General features: G+C 48.4%; 1 long non-coding RNA gene across 1 annotated transcript; it reads right to left on the bottom strand.

The window, feature by feature from the left end:
* Positions 1-496: 496 nt before the first annotated feature.
* On the bottom strand, positions 497-15,922 carry LOC140389227 (uncharacterized). The gene is made up of 2 exons (XR_011934303.1): positions 14,041-15,922; positions 497-4,027 (listed from the first exon to the last, which is right to left on the bottom strand). It is a non-coding gene; the product is annotated as an uncharacterized lncRNA (long non-coding RNA).
* Positions 15,923-17,060: the final 1,138 nt, after the last annotated feature.

The raw sequence follows: 17,060 nt of genomic DNA on the forward strand, positions 1-17,060 counted from the left end.
GCAGAAGGTCGGCTAGTGTGAGTCGTGAAGTTTGGCCAGCGTGGATCCTGAAAGTTGGCTGGTTGCCAAAAGTGGGTCCCGGAAAAGAACTTTGAAAAACACTGGTATAAGAGCAGTGATGTCCCTGATGTCCCGATCAATATGGATCCTGCAATCAACATCACAAAAACAGATTATCTGGTCATTATTGACGCTTTTGGGAGCTTGCTGTGCACTAATTGACTACTATGTTTCCGACATTACAACAGTGACCACACTTCAAAATACAATTCCTTGGATCCAAAGTGCTTTTGGATGTCCTGAAGTAATCAAAGTTGATGTAAAAATACAAGTCTTTCTTTCTTTAGGAAACTTGCTGCTCCCTGTGAACTAGAAATTCTCAACCTATTGATGGAGAAAGTATACTAGCCACAGTGACATTGAGCAATATATTGGGTACAGGACTCTTGCTTGGGCTGCTGAGCGTTTCAGTGAATATAAACACTGACAAATCAGATAATTTGGGATAAAAAAGTGAATTTATTCTCAATTATAAATCTGTACAGAAGATTGATAAACCAGCAAACAAAACAACATTCAGCTTACATCAAACTTTGAATCAATCATGAACCAAGGGGCAGCATGGTAGCACAGTTGCTTCACAGCTCCAGGGTCCCAGGTTCGATTCCCGGCTGGGTCACTGTCTGTGCGGAGTCTGCACGTTCTCCTCGTGTCTGCGTGGGTTTCCTCCGGGTGCTCCAGTTTCCTCCCACTGTTCAAAGATGTGCGGGTTAGGTGGATTGGCCATGATAAATTACCCTTCGTGTCCAACACAATGTTAAGTGGGGGTTACTGGGATAGGGTAGATACGTGGGCTTCTGTAAGGTGCTCTTTGTAAGGGCTGGTGCAGACTCTATGGGACACATGTCCTCCTTCTGCACTGTAAATTCTATGATTCTATGAAGCAATACATTTGAAAATGGCTCATGCTTCCCAGAACATGAACTGAAACTTGGAAGATGTAAGGTGAATATATCGCACTGTTATTACATCGAGATACGATGGGCTGAGGGAACTCAGGTCTGTGGAGACTCCCCACCCCCCCCTCCCCCAAACTCAGGATAGTAGCCATCCCAGACAGGAGAGTACACATATTACCCATGATGTAAGTCAAACACCTCTCACCTGAAGATGATCTCTCTATAATTCACATCAACAACTAAAGCAGGTATTGATTCTACCCATAGCCACTCCTTGAGAACTGGCTCACTTTACTACCACATACACACTCGCATCAGCAAACTACAGATAGAATTTTCTTTGAAATCCCTGTGGTTTAGTCTGGCTCGGTCAGAAATGACACCAAACTTTAGTTACACAGGCTGGAGTTTGTTTCCATCATACAAACCCACCAATGATTACAGAGATCCAGTGGTTATGTGGGTCCATGGTCCAGTTTCATTCCTGGAAGACACTTTCCACCAGGTGAGTTGGACAGTGTTTTCTAATTACCAACTCTCTGTCCTTTGACCCTCCATTCCCCACAATGCTTCAGTAGTTGTCAATCTGGTTTAACCACACTGTCATCCATCTTTTACACATTTGTTCCCAAAATTACCTTTACTCCCTTCCTGGTCGATCTCCCTGTTTCTGAAGTACAAGGGGTGAAGATTTGAGCATTATCTGGTACCCAACTGGTTAGCCATAGGACCATAAGAAAAAGGGACAGGAGTAGGCCATTTAGTCCTTTGAGCCAGCTCCACTGTTTAATAAGATCTAAACCTCTTTCCTGCCTTATCTCCATAACCCTTAATTTCTCTATTAATGTCAACCTTGGAAAATGTTCAAGGTCTCGGCTTCCATCCATCGCCAGATCTGACTGGACCACATCAAGCACAAGTGGTCCTGCTCTCCTGTGTCAAAACTGCTCATTACTCCAGGACCATCCTGAAGAGAAAGGATGACCCACAACCTCTCCTCCCCAAAACAACTGTGTCCTTCTGGAAGTTCTGTTCGAGCTAAACAGAGCTCTGTTTAGTCCCTATCTGGAGAACTGTGTTCAGTTCTGGGCACCACACCTCATGAAGGATGTATTGCTCTTGGAGAGAATGCAGTGTGGCTTCGCCAGAATGTTTCTGCAGTTAAAATTATGAAGACAAGTTTTACAGACTGAGCTTGCGTTCCCTTGAATGTAGAAATTAAGGGATAGTTGACTTGAGGTATTTAAGGTGATTAAACAAGTTGATAGAGTAGTTAGAGAGAAACTATTGCTCTGGTGGGAGAGTCCAGAACAAGGGGACATTAAAATTAGGGCTCGGATGTCCAGGAGTGATGTCAACAAACACTTCTTCACAAAAAGGGGACTGGAAATCTGGAACTCTCTCCCCACAAAAATCTGTTCATTGAAAATGTAAATATTGAGATTGATAGGCTTGTTAGACAAGAGGATTAAGGATTACAGAGCCAAGGCTGAAATGATAGAGTTAATATACGGATTGGCAATTATCTAATTGAATGATGTCACAGGCTCAAGGGATAACTCCAGTCCCTACTTTCATTAGATTCCTCTTGATTGTCCTCTCCACTCTCATCTCCAACAATTGTGGTGTCATCTTCTTCAACCTTGAGCTGAGTTTCCGACCCTACATCGGGTCACCTACATCGTCCTCTGTAACATCGCCCACTTCCAACACCCCCACCCACCTCCCCATTCGTCCATCTGCTGTTGAGATCCTCAACCATGCTGGCTGAGTGAAATCTTTTCCTCAGTGTGAATGTGTCAGTGTATCATGAGCGTTGTTGACCGTGTGAAGCTCAGTCACACACCTCACTTGTCTTCCCTGCTGTGTGAATGCGATGGTGATCCAACATGCTCCATAATTGTTCAAAGTCCTCATTACACACCTCACAGGTGAATATTTTCTTCTCTCCTGTGTGAATGCGCCGGTGTTTCATCAGGCCTGATTTCTCTCTAAAGTCCTTATTGCACACCTCACACTTGAATGGCTTCTCACCAGTGTGAATGCGTTGGTGTTCACGGACTCTCGACGGCCGATCAAATGATTTTTTACACACTTTACACTTAAACGGTTTCTCCCCAGTGTGAATGCGTTGATGTTCACGGAGGGTCGATGATTGGGAGAATGACTTCTTACACACTTCACAGGTAAATGGTTTCTCCCCAGTGTGAATACGTCGATGTTGCATGAGCGCCGATGAACGTGTGAAGGCTCGGTCACACAACTCGCACATGAAGGGATTCTCCCCAGTGTGAATACTCTGGTGTATCAGGAAATCCGTAGATGTTGGGAAAGCTTTATCACAAAACGCACACTTGAAGGGTTTCTTCCCTGTGTGCATTGTCTGATGGACCTGGAGGTTTGATAACTGTGTGAAAGTTTTCTCACACACATCACAGCGGAATGGCTTCTCCCCTGTATGAATGCGTTTGTGTACGTGGAGATGTGATGACTGCGAGAATGATCTGTTGCAAACCTCACACGTAAATGATTTCACACCAGTGTGAGTGAGTTGGTGGTTACGAAAGTGGGATGACGACGTGAATGATTTGTCACAAAACTCACATTTCAACAGTTTCTCCTCCATGTGGCTGTCCCTGTGGTTACAGCTGGTACAACGGAGTCTGTGGAGTCTACCTCACACCTCACTCTTGAACAGCCTCTTACCTGTAGGAATGAGTCAGTGGTTCATGAGGCTCGATCAATGATTGAAGCTCTCACCACAATTGGAGCCCACTCACACTTCTTCCCAGCCTCACCCTGACTGATCACTCACAGCCGAATCTTCAGAAAGGTTGATTCTGATGGAAGGTTCCACACCACTGACCAGTTTCAGATCTGATGATATGTCAAAGTTCCCCAGACCCAACCAATTTCCAGATGTTTTCGGAATCCAACTTCCCCTGTTGTGCAATGTTGTGAAGGGACTGGGTGTCTTCCTACAGTTGTGTAGTTGTTCTTTGGGTGATGGTCAGGATCTATCTGTGGTGTCTAACCTCTCTGTATTCTTTGATGTAGTACGGTGTAATCTGTAAAACAAGAAAAGGAAACATGATTTCCTCCAACTCCCTCTCCTCATTTGCAGAAGGCACTGACTCCTCAGTTACACTGTTCCATAGTGAGTGCCAGTCTGCTATTCCCGTGTGGGGGATCAGGTACAAATCCTTTTTTTTCCCCTAGTTTGACTGTGACACACCCTCTGTTTACAGCAGGGACACTGGATAGTGACCAGGAACAGACAACATGGATACTTTCTTTCCTCCACCCAGTCTCCAGGCACTGTGAGGGCAAAGGAAAAGACAAGTCAGGCGGAGTGTAAATCAGGTGATTTATTTACTTTGGGCTCGTGTTGTGCTGGCAAAGACCAGTTTAACCCTTTGAGTATCTGGTTAATATAAAAACACTCAGGAAAAATGTTAATTTAATGGAAATTTTCCCTCGTTTTTCCAAATTTTTTGAAGAAAACACACTGGACAGGAAATGCTGGAAGCTAAGGAAAATATTACTTCAAGGTAGCTGATTGCAGGGTTCTGGTTTATCCTGAGAAATTAGATACACTGCACTCACTCAGACTGCACATCCCAAATTCAGCTCTCCGACACAGCACTGGGCAAAACTATCAAATCCAAGCCCAGGCTTATGGAAAAGCCAAGGCCTTCAGGTAAAATATTTAAAGAAGACACTAAAAGATATTTGAATAAATATGTCTCTGCCCTTCCCAGATAATTACACCTCACCTTCTTATATTCAGCAATGAGCCATCAACAAAACTCAGCCTGTAAATCAGCAGGGAAATGCTCCCAATAAACTCAATGCATAAAATAGCCAATCAACAGCTGAGCTGCTTGATTGACGGCTCTCACAGCCAATCAGAGAAGGGAATCTACACCCGCTCACAAAGCACCGAGTAAACAGGTCTCTGAGCTGGATCTTGTCACACAGCATAAGGAGCATTTCCACACCTGACTGCCCACAGGATAGTCAGACTGCCTGAACATTAGTGTGGCTATTGTGCAATGTAATTCTTCTAAATTCTGCTCCTTCACTCACCATCTCCTGACTTGGTTTGGAGTCCCTACAGGAAGTGAAGCAGCTGTGGTAGAGGAAGAGGAGAGAATGGGCAGAGTGTGTGGGCTCTCTGATTGACGTCTCTCACAGACAATCCAAATATTTGTGGAGGGGTGAAAGTGTAGATAGGAGGAGCCTTCGGCCACACTGGCAGGTAATGCTGGTGAATGGAAGTGAGGTGGGGAGGTGGCCATGGGGGATGGCCAAGTGGGGGTGGGGATGGGGTGGAGGGGGAGGTGTGGTGCGGCAGTGTTGGAGAATGAGCAGGGTCATGGGCGGAGAAGTGGATCCTCTTGGATGGGCCAGGTTAACAGCAAAATCAAAAGAGGTAGAATTGGAAGGGAGGATAGCGGACAGTAGAGGGGCCTCCGGTAAAGGTTTGGAACATTGAATGTACGGGGATTGAACTGGCCGGTGAAGAGATCTCAGGTCTTCGTGCACTTGAGCTCGAGGACAGGTGGGGGGGGGGGGGGGGGGGGGGGGATGGGGTCTATCTGCAGGAGACGCACCTCCAGTTGAAGGATCAGGTTAAGTTGAGAAAGGGATGGGTGGGTCAGGTATTTCACTCGGGGTTTGATTCAAAGTTGCGCGGGGTGGCCATCCTGCTGAGCAAAAGGGCGGGGTTTGTAGGGGCAAAGGAAGTACAGGACCTTGATAAGAGGTGAGTGATAGTGAGCGGGCTGTTGGAAGGGGTGCTGTGGTACTAGTGAATGTTTATGCGCCGAATTCGGATGACGTGGGGTTTGTGAAGGGTTTGCTGGGATCGATTCCGGACTTGGACACGCATCAGTTGATTATGGGGGTGATGTTAATTGCGTACTAGAATTGAGGGTGGAGAGGTCGAACCTTAAGTCAATGGCAAGGTTGAGGATGGCGGAAGAGCTGAGAAGGTTTATGGAAAGGATGGGAATGGTGGATCCGTGGAGGTTGACGAACCTGAGGAGAGGGAGCACTGCTTTTCTCGTTTTAAAAAATAAATTTAAAGTAACCAATTCATTTTTTCCAATTCAGGGGCAATTTAGCGTGGCCAATCCACTACATCTTTGGGTTGTGGGGGCGAAACCCACGCAAACACGGGGAGAATGTGCAAACTCCACACGGACAGTGACCCAGAGCCAGTATCGAACCTGGGACCTCGGCGCCCTGAGGCTGCAGTGCTAACCACTGCGCCACTGTGCTGCCCCGGTACTTCTTCTCGCATACGTGTAAGGTATACTGCAGAAGTGAGCCGAATGGTGGTGGTGGGGGCGGAGTATGTATGGATGATTCGTGATTTCAGGCCATGCGCCACATGGCTGGAGGTCAGACCTAGCTCGAGGCAGGAGCAGAGGCCGGGATGGAGGTTAGATTTAGGGCTTTTGGTGAACAAGGGGTTCTGTGAGAACGTGCAGTTGGTGATCAGAGACCATGTGGAGTTGAATCAGAATGGGGAAGCATTGGTGGCCATATTTTGGGAGGCATTGAAGGAGGTAGGTTGGAGGGAGGTAATCTTGTTTCAGGTGATCAGAGATAGGAAGAGGGAGGAGTATGGACGGTTCGACGAGACAGTCGAGGGGGACAGGAAATGTTAGAGTGCCCCCGCCAGGGAGGGGATGGTGGAGAAAAAGAGGTTACAGGGGCAATTTGACAGGCTGACGATGGGGAAGGCAGTGGGTCAGCTCTGGAGGGCAAGTGGGGTGCAGTGTAAATATGGAGAGAAGGCGAGCCGGATGGTAGCTTATCAGCTACAAAGGCAGGCCATGTCCAGGGAAACTCTGAGGGTAGCGTACGGATAGGGAAGGGGGAGGTAGTGTCAGAGCGGGAAAATTAACGAGGTATTCAGGGAGTATTATGAGAAGTTAGAAAGGGCCAATCCGAGTGGTGAGGAAGGGGATATGGAACAGATTTTGGATGAGTTGGAATTCCCAAGGCTGGATGAAGAGAGGAGGCAGGCGCTAGAGGATCCGCGAGAGCTGACAGAAGTGATGGACAGCATAGAGGGCATGAAGTTGGGGAGGACCCCGGGGCTGAACAGCTACCCGGCGTTCTATAAGGAGGGTGGGACTGGTGGCTGGGATGTGCGTGCTGATCCGGCGGGCGCCAGGTCTCGTAGGGAGACCGTATCTTGCCGGCCGTTGGGGTACACCATGTAGGCATACTGGGGGTTAGCGTGGAGAAGATGAACCATCTCGACCAACGGGTCCGACTTGTGCGCCCGCACGTGTTTTCGGACCAGGATGGGTCTGGGAGCTGCCAGCCAGGTCGGGAGCGAGGTCCCAGAGGAGGACTTCCTGGGGAAGACGAGGAGATGTTCGTGAGGTGTTTGGTTGGTCGTGGTACAAAGCAGTGACCGGATGGAGTGGAGGGCATTCGGGAGGACGTCCTGCCAGCGGGAGACTGGGAGATTCTTGGACCGTAGGGCCAGTAAGACGGTCTTCCAGACCGTTCCGTTCTCCCTCTCTGCCTGTCCGTTACCCCGGGGGTTGTAACTGGTCGTCCTGCTCGAGGCAATGCCCTTGCTGAGCAGGAATTGACGCAGTTCGTCACTCATAAAGGAGGACACCCTATCACTATGTATGTAAGCGGGGAACCCGAACAGCGTAAAGATGCTATGGAGGGCCTTGATGACCGCAACGACCGTCATGTCGGGGCAGGGGATGGCGAATGGGAACCGGGAGTACTCGTCAATCACGTTCAGGAAGTACGTGTTGCGGTCAGTGGAGGGGAGGGGGCCTTTGAAGTCCATGCTGAGGCGTTCAAAGGGACGGGAAGCCTTTATCGGGTGTGCTTTCTCTGGCCTGTAGAAGTGCGGTTTGCATTCCGCGCAGATTTGGCAATTCCTGGTGGCTGTCCTGACTTCATCAATGGAGTAGGGCCGTTGCGGGTCTTGATAAAGTGGAAGAAGCGAGTGACCCCCGGGTGGCAGAGGTCCTCGTGGAGGGGTCCTCGTGGAGGGCTCGGAGGCGGTCTATTTGTGCGTTGGCACATGTGCCGCGGGACAGGGCATCAGGAGGCTCGTTTAGCTTCCTGGGACGATACAAGATCTCGTAGTTATAGGTGGAGAGTTCGATCCTCTACCGCAGGATCTTATCGTTTTTTATCTTGCCCTCCTGTGCATTATCGAACATGAAAGCAACCGACCATTGATCAGCGAGGAGAGTTAATATCCTGCCGGCCAGGTAATGCTTCCAATGTCGCACAGCTTCTAATATGGCCTGGGCCTCCTTTTCGACTGAGGAGTGGCGGATTTCGGAAGCATGGAGGGTACGTGAGAAGAAGGCTACGGGTCTGCCCGCTTGGTTGAGGGTGGCCGCCAGAGTTACGTCAGACGCGTCGCTCTCGACCTGGAAGGGGAGGAACTCGTCGATGGCGTGCATTGTGGCCTTTGCTTTGATGCGGCTGAAGGCCTGGCGGGTCTCTATCGACAGGGGAAAAACTGTGGATTGGATCAGGGGACGGGCCTTGTCCGCATAGTTGGGGACCCACTGGACATAGTAAGAGAAAAACCCCAGGCAGCGCTTCAGCGAGGGGGACCGGGTCAGGTCCTATAACTCCATTTTGCACTACGTAGCCGAGGATGGCTAGGCGGTCGGTGCTAAACATGCATTTATCCTTGTTATACGTTAGGTTAAGGATCTTTGCGGTCTGGAGGAATTTTCGGAGGTTGGTGTCGTGGTCCTGCTGGTCGTGGCCGTAGATGATGATATTATCGAGATACGGGAATGTTGCCCGTAAACGGTACCGGTCAACCATTCGGTCCATCTCGCGCTGGAAGATCGAGACCCCGTTATTGACACCGAAGGGAACCCTTAAGAAGTGGTAGAGCTGCCCATCTGCCTCGAAGGCAGTGTACTTGCGGTCACTAGTGCGGATGGGGAGCTGGTGGTAGGCGGACTTATGATCCACCGTGGAGAAGACCTTGTAATGCGCGATCCTGTTTACCAGGTCGGATATGCGGGGGAGAGAGTACGCGTCCAGCTGCGTAAACCTGTTGATGGTCTGACTGTAGTCGATGACCATCCTATGCTTCTCCCGGTCTTTACCACCATTACTTGAGCTCTTCAGGGACTGTTGCTGGCTTCAATGACTCCTTCCCTCAGTAGCCTTTGGACCTCTGATCTAATAAAGATCAGATCCTGGGCACTGTACCGTCTGCTCCTGGTGGCGACGGGTTTGCAATCCAGGGTGAGGTTCGCAAACAGGGAAGGCGGATCGACCTTGAGGGTCACGAGGCTGCAGACAGTGAGAGGCCGCCGAATTTGAAAGTTAGACTTTGGCGATTACACTGGAGGTCTAAACCGAGGAGTGTGGCTGCGCAGAGGTGCGGAAGGACGTAGAGCCGGTAATTTTAAACCCTATTCCCTGGACTGTGAGGTTTGCTACACAAAACCACTTTATCTCTACTGAGTGGTAACCGGAGGCCAGGAAGATTTTTTGATTAACGGGGTGGACGGGGAGAGAACAGCGCCTTACCGTGTCGGGGTATATGAAGCTCTCCGTGCTCCCAGAGTCGATTAAGCAGGACGTCTCGTGCCCGTTGATTAGTACTGTTGTTATAGCAGTTGAGAGTGTTCGAGGCCGGGACTGGTCCAGGGTCACCGAGGCTAATCGCAGCAGCAGTTGACTGTTCTCTTCGGGCGGTGTGTGGTCAGCCGAACTGGGGTCCTGGGAGTCCTTCCAAGATGGCGGCGCCCTTTGGTCGCACATGGCTGGGGGTGCACAAAATGGCAGCGCCCATCCATCGCACGTGGGGTCCGTGGGACAAGATGGCGGCGCCCGGGGGCCGCACATGGCCCTGGAGGAGGAAGATGGCAGCATCCGCTGGCCGCATGGGGACCGTGGAGAGGGTTGTGGTGGCGGTCCGCATTCGCTACCGGAGAACGCAGCGACCGCCCAGGCCTGGCATACCACCATGAAGTTTCCCTTTTTACCTCATCCCTTGTAGGTGGATGCGCGGGCCTGACAGCGCTGCCGGGGGTGCTTGGCCTGCCCGCAAAAGTAGCAGCGGGGCCCCCCGGGGTTGCCAGGCCGCCTTGCAGCCCTAACTTGTGGGGGGATGGGCGATGTCTCTGGGTCAGCCACGGAGGGGTTCCACGCTGCCCAGGTGGCTGCCGCGCGGTCAGGGACGTAAGCGCTGGCGTTTAGGGAGGCCACATTCAGGGAGCCTGCAAGGGCCGTGCCTCCTTGAGGCCTAGGGTGTCTTTCTCCAGCAATCGCTGGTGGATTTGGGAGGACAGCATACCTGCAACAAAAGCGTCTTAGATCAAAAGTTCTATGTGGTCGCTCTACGAAAGTTGAGGGCACTGCAGTTTCTCTCCAGCACCAGGAGCGCACGGTAGAATTCTTCCAGCGATTCCCCAGGGATTTGTTGCCTCGTGGCTAGCACATGTCGGGCGTAGACCTGGTTTACCGGGCGAATATAATGTCCTTTTAGCAGCTCCATTGCTGCATCGAAGTCGTCCACGTCCTTGATGAGGGTGTAAATTTCCGGGCTCACCCTCGATTTCTGTTCTTCCGTGGGTGTGTTTTCGGCCGTTCCGAGATATCCGTTAAAACACGCCAGCCAGTGCTTGAAGGTTGCTGCTGAGTTTGCCGCTTGGGGGCTGAGTTTCAGACACTCCGGCTTAATTCGGAGCTCCATCCTTTTAAATCTAGCTTATTAAATTGATGCACGATAAATGACCACTAAAGCGAGGTTGTAGTCCAACTGAAGGCTTTAATAAGCTAGGTGTTTCCCCCAGCAGCTCAGGTACAGAAAGAAGGCTGCTGGGGCGGCACGGGCTCTTATACCCTGCCTTGCAGGGCGGAGCTACCATACAGCTTGACCAATAGGAAACATACAATATCTACCAATGGTGTTCCAGCATTACCAGGTACCGTAATCCCTCTACACAGACTACCACAGGCAGGGGATTGTGAAGGGGAGTAGGGAACACCAGATGTCGCTGTACGCAGATGACCTCCTGCTGTTCATGTCAGACCCTCTGGAGAGAATGATGGATACTAGAGAGGTTCAGAGTCTTCTCAGGCTACAAGTTGAATGGTGGGAAAAATTAGGTGTTTCCAGTGAATGCGGCAGGTTGGGGAGCCAATCTTCGGGTGTTGCCATTTGGGTTGTCAGGTTTAGGTATTTGGGGGTTCTGGTGATGGGGAAGTGGGTGACGATGTACAAAAAGAACCTGACAAAGTTGGTGGAGGACGTTTGAGAGGACTTTAGGAAATGGGATATGTTACACCTATAATTGGCGGGAAAGGTTCAGGTGGTAAAAATGAATGTTCTGTCAAGGTTCCTGTTTGTATTCCAAACCCCAGCGAACTTCATTCCGAAGGCCTTTTTCCAGAAACTGGATGCAGGGATTTCGGAGTTGATCTGGGCGGGAAGGTACCTAGGCTGAAGAGGACCCTGCTACAGAGGCAGAAAGGGGGGTTGGCGTCACCAAATCTGTTGCACTGCCACTGGGCAGCGAATGCGGAGAAGGTGAGGTGATGGCGTGGAGGAGGAGTCCTGTAGGGGAGGTCCAGCCTGAGTGCCATGGCGACAGCGGAGATACGCAGTGAGCCCAAGACATAGTCCACAATTAGGGTGTGGAACAAATTGAGGATGCATTTTAGGATGGCGGGGATATCGTAGCTAACACCGCTGTGTGGGAACAATGGGTTTAGGCCGGGGGAGACAGGTGCCATGTATAGGAGGTGGAGAGAGAGATGGGGCTGATGAGGGCGAGGGATTTATATTTGGAGGAGTGGTTTGCAAGTCTGGAAGGTATGTTGGGAGAGGGTGGAGTTGCCGAAGGGAAGCGAGTTCAGGTATATGCAAGTGAGGGGCTTTGCGCGGAAAGAATGAAGAGGGTTTTCCAAGCTGCCAGAGCATACCCTGAAGGTGGTGAGGATTAAGGAGAAATGGGAGTAGAAGCGGAGGAGGCAGACAGGATGAGGGAGCGTGGAGTTAGGCAATGCGCAGGGTAAATACGACCTGCTCGTGTGCGAGGATGGGTTTGATTGTTTAAGGAGGTGCATAGGGTGCATATGTCTTGGGTGAGGATGAGTGGGTTGTTCTACGGGGTGGCAGATGAGCGTGAGAAGTGTGGGTGAGAACCAGCTAATCATGCGCAAAAGTTCTGGGGCTGTGAGAAGTTGGAAAGATACTGGGAGGGGATGTTTGGGAGGTTATCAAAGATTGTGGGGGTAGAGGACGGGCCAGAAATGCCAGAGCTGATGGAGGGAATGAGGACTTGAATGAAATGAAATTCACTTATTGTCACAAGTAGGCTTCAAATGAAGTTACTGTGAAAAGCCCCTAGTCGCCACATTCCGGCGCCTGTTCGGGGAGGCTGGTATGGGAATTGAACCGTGCTGCTGGCCTGCTTTAAAAGCCAGCGGAGAAGGTGAGGTGATGGCGTGAAGGGGAGGGGTTAGAGTGTTGGGATGGAGGAGGAGTCCTGTAGGGGATTTAGCCCAGTGTGCTAAACATTGTGGCCTTTGCCTCGCTTGTTTCCCGGTGAAGGATTCTGTTGGGATGGCGGTTGACAATGCCACCAGGGATGGCGTTTGACAACGCCACCAGGGGTGGCAGCCTGGCTGGGGGAACTGTATGACTTTCTCCGGTTGGAAAAGATCATGTTCGAATTGGGGGTGGGATCAACGGAGGGCTTTGAAATATGATGGGTACTGTTCATGACCATCTTTGAGCAATTGTTTGTCACCTGCGGGGGTTGGGGGAGGAAAACTTGCACAAACTGTGAGGTGTGGAAAATGTCTTATAATTTATTTATTTTTTGTACTTTTGAATATGTTTGGATTAAAATACATTGAAAGAAAAAGCAGCACTGATTGAAGCCTATCCCTTGTTGTATCTGCTAAATCTCAGATACTTTGAATAATATATCAATCAAAATTTTACCCAGGTGCCCTTAGTAGCAAAATCGACAAAGACAAACACAAGTAAAGGTTCAATAGGTTTATTAATAATAATACTATTAACCCTTAAATTACCCACATAAAACAAAAGGATACCCCAGGTTCAAGTATAAGACCGGCAAAGATGGCTTGGTAGGCTGTGGATTTGATCTCTGGAATTCCTCTGGCCCATCTTCACAAAGCTGGTTCTCGCTGGCAGTCTCTTTTTTGCTTCCTTCCTTCCTTCTGTTCTGGTCAAGGTCACCTCGCACATCGAGGCTTTTCTACTGGTGTGTCTGAGATGTATATCTTTATCCGCCTCCCTCCCCGTCTTTCCAGATCTCTGGCTTCCGGCCAATGATGACTCAGGAGGGGGTCTCAGCAGCCATGGTCTGTTGATGACCGTTTGACAGGCCACCTGAGCCTGCCCCAGATGTCCCATCTCTGGTGGTGTGGGCTGCACATAACACGGTCCCACATAAGGTAACAGTAGAAACTCTGAGTGACAGAAAGTCTGGCTCGATCTGGGCTACAGACAATAGATCTGTGGACTTCAATGCGGTGCGATGATCTGCTGGGTCTCAGTAGAGTGCAATGATCTTTGATGGGTGATTGATGGGACAGGCCCAGACATGTTCTGTCAGCTTGTCTGTTGATTGTATATTTGACTTTGGTCAAGTCTGAATTCCGACAGCCTGCCTGAGGTTTGACTGCAGTATGATTTTAAAATGGCCAATTCTTTAATTTAGGCTATCCAATTTAATTAATCTTAAAACTAGGCCTTGATTATATGAAATGAAAATCACTTATTGTCACAAGTAGGCTTCAATGAAGTTACTGTGAAAAGGCCCTAGTTGCCACATTCCGGCGCCTGTTCGGGGAGGCTGTTACGGGAATTGAACCGTGCTGCTGGCCTGCCTTGGTCTGCTTTCAAAGCCAGCGATTTAGCCCTCTGCTAAACAACCCTATTACTGAAACCCTTAAGACAGTGTTTTTCAAACTTTTTTTCAGGGACTCACTTTTATCACTTCAGGACCCACGACATCCAACCTTCGTGACCCACGCCGTCTGACCCTCACAACACATCATTCTTTCTTACCTTGAATGTGACAGATGAGCCTACTTGGTCCTCACGGTCTCACTTGCTTTTTCATTCAATGTTACATTTCTGCTCAGGACTTCAGCTGACGATTTCAGTTCTTGCTGCATCCTTTGAAAAAAATCAAGAGATTTGTCCTCAAACTCGCTATGTTTAGTCTTCAAAATACCTTTGAAGTTTTGAGGGTTTTAAACATTCACTTGCCAGTACTTCCCTGCATATAATACACATCGGCTTTGCATCCTGATTTGAATAGGCACAATTAAAGCTATGCCATAAGAAATTATCTTTATACTGCTTTGTTCCCAATTTCAATTTCTTCTTAATGGGTTGTTCACCAGAGAACCTGTACAGAGCCTACACCAGCACTGCTTTGTCCTGCCGTGGATTCTCCTGCGAAGCTCTCGCCAGCAGATTCAGTTGTGAAATCCTGGCCTGTTTGTGTCTCTGGCCCTCTCTTCCTTATAATAAAATCCATCTTCAGTTCTTCACAGTCCTGTTGCTTGCTTACTGGTAGCTACAAAATTGAGGAATCTCTCTTCTGTGATTTCTGCCCAAAACACAGACATACAGCACGTGATGTCAGTGTGCTTGTGGGCACATGATCTGCTCTCTGCCGTTCTTCATCATTTGTATTTAAAGGCATGTCACAGCTGGCATTCATTTTGACTTTGAAACTTTATTTCCAATACCTGATTTTTTTCCCCAAGTTTCTGACTTTTTACTTCTGAAAATTAAAGGAATTTCAGTTGAACATGCGCATCCTTAAATTTACACACAAGTTTTGTTTTAAATATTGAAGGATTCAGAATTTGGGTTTCCTCCATTTTGGATTGATCATTCATTTTGTGTTGGTCAGAACAAACAGACTGTCTGTTAATTCAGCTGAACTTTATTTGGGACAAAACGTGCAAACCAGACATAACCTAAGGAGGCTGGCCTCCTTATCTGCGATGCACACTCCCAGGGATAGCTCATGGCCTTCTGACATTGGTTCCTATCATTAACAGTTCTTGTTCCAAGGGGCGGCACAGTGGTTAGCACTGCTGCCTCCCAGCTCTGAGGCTAAATTGCCCCTTAATGGGAAAAAGATAATTGGGTGCTCTAAATTTATTTTAAAAAATTAATGCCATATATTTATGTAATGAATTCACTCTGTATAACTTTTATAAATGGTAATTATGGCTACCTTATGTATTATTCGTATTGTAATCTTTTATACCAAGCATTATAAAATATTCTGTGAATTAGGAGCGGTGACCATATTATCCTTTGTATGAAAAGTAAAATGATCCAGTGCAGCTTTTTTAGGCTCACATCATGGCCAGATAGCCGATACGAGAGAGACTGAGTCTTTGTTTTCGTAAGAATCCAAGCTGCTGGCATTAGCTGTTATCAGAGGGGAGAAATTAGAAGCCATAAATTCCTCCCTTACAGGAGGGAGTCTCCAGCTAGAAAATGTATAGAAGCATGACCTATTACCAATTCTAAAGGTCACGGGAAACTCCTCGAACATTTAGGATAATAGCTTCACCATGGAGATCTTGAGTGTCTGCCTCTTCTGATCTGCTGTCAAACACATCCGAGGATGCACATCCCACACTGATGTTGTCAGTTTGAAAGCCTCCGAGGATGAAGAATGCTGTTCCCACACTGGAAATCTCTGTCACAAATTTACCAGGGGAACTGAGACAGCAGCTGCAATAAGTGAGGTTTTATTCAGATGGGCCAATGACAAGTTTAAATCCCCACCTGAGCTGCTGCTCAAAGTCTCCTCCGTTTCCCGGTCAGTTTCCCAGAAACTCCTGTTCCTGCAGAAATATTTGGATTGTCTGTGAGAGACGTCAATCAGAGAGCCCACCCACTCTGCCCATTCTCTCCTCTTCCTCTACCACAGCTGCTTCACTTCCTGTAGGGACTCCAAACCAAGTCAGGAGATGGTGAGTGAAGGAGCAGAATTTAGAAGAATTACATTGCACAATATCCACACTAATGTTCAGGCAGTCTGACTATCCTGTGGGCAATCAGGTGTGGAAATGCCCCTTATGCTGTGTGAGAAGATCCAGCTCAGAGACCTGTTTACTTTGTGCTGAGCTGTTTGATTGGCCGTTTGTTGGATATTGAATGAAAATCGCTTATTGTTACAAGTAGGCTTTAATGAAGTTACTGTGAAAAGTCCCTAGTCGCCACATTCCGGCCTGTCCAGGGAGGCTGGTACGGGAATTGAACCGTGCTGCTGGCCTGCCTTGGTCTGCTTTCAAAGCCAGCAATTTAGCCCTGTGCTAAAACAGCCCCTTACTTCCTGTGAGCGTTTATTGGGAACATTTCCCTTCTGATTTACAGGCTGAGTTTTGTTGATGGGTCATTACTGAATATGAGAAGGTGAGGTGTAATTATCTTGGGGGGGGGGGGGGGGGGCAGAGATACATTTATTGAAATGTCTTTTAATGTCTTCTTTAAAGATTTTATTTGAAGGCCTCGGCCTTTCCCAAAAGCCTGAGCTTGGATTTAATAGTTTTGCCCGATGCTGTGCCTGAGAGCTCAATTTGGGATGTGCAGTCTGAGTGAGTGCAGTGTGTCTAATTTCCCAGGATAAACCAGAACCCCCCAATCAGCTACACTGAAGCAATATTTTCCTAGCACTTGCTGCCCAGTGTGTTTGCTTCAAATAATTTGGGAAAACAAGTGGAGAAATTTCAAAATCTACATTGAGTTAACATTTTATACAAAACACATTTTTTTTTGTTTATAAATATTTTATCGAAGTATTTATGGTTTTACAACAACAACAAAATAAACAACGTATATGAAAATATAAGCACAGTGCAAAAACTGTCTTCCTCCTCCTTACAGGTCCCACCTTTACTAACCCCCTACTCTAAATTAAGCTAACCTTCCCCTTCTGCTGACGGTTAATTTTCCCCAAAGAAGTCGACGAACGGCTGCCACCTCCGGCTGAACCCTAACATTGACCCTCTCAAGGCGAACTTGATTTTCTCCAAACAGAGAAAGCTAGCCAT

The sequence above is a fragment of the Scyliorhinus torazame genome, chromosome 14 (assembly GCF_047496885.1).
Source record: "Scyliorhinus torazame isolate Kashiwa2021f chromosome 14, sScyTor2.1, whole genome shotgun sequence".
NCBI lineage: Eukaryota > Metazoa > Chordata > Chondrichthyes > Carcharhiniformes > Scyliorhinidae > Scyliorhinus > Scyliorhinus torazame.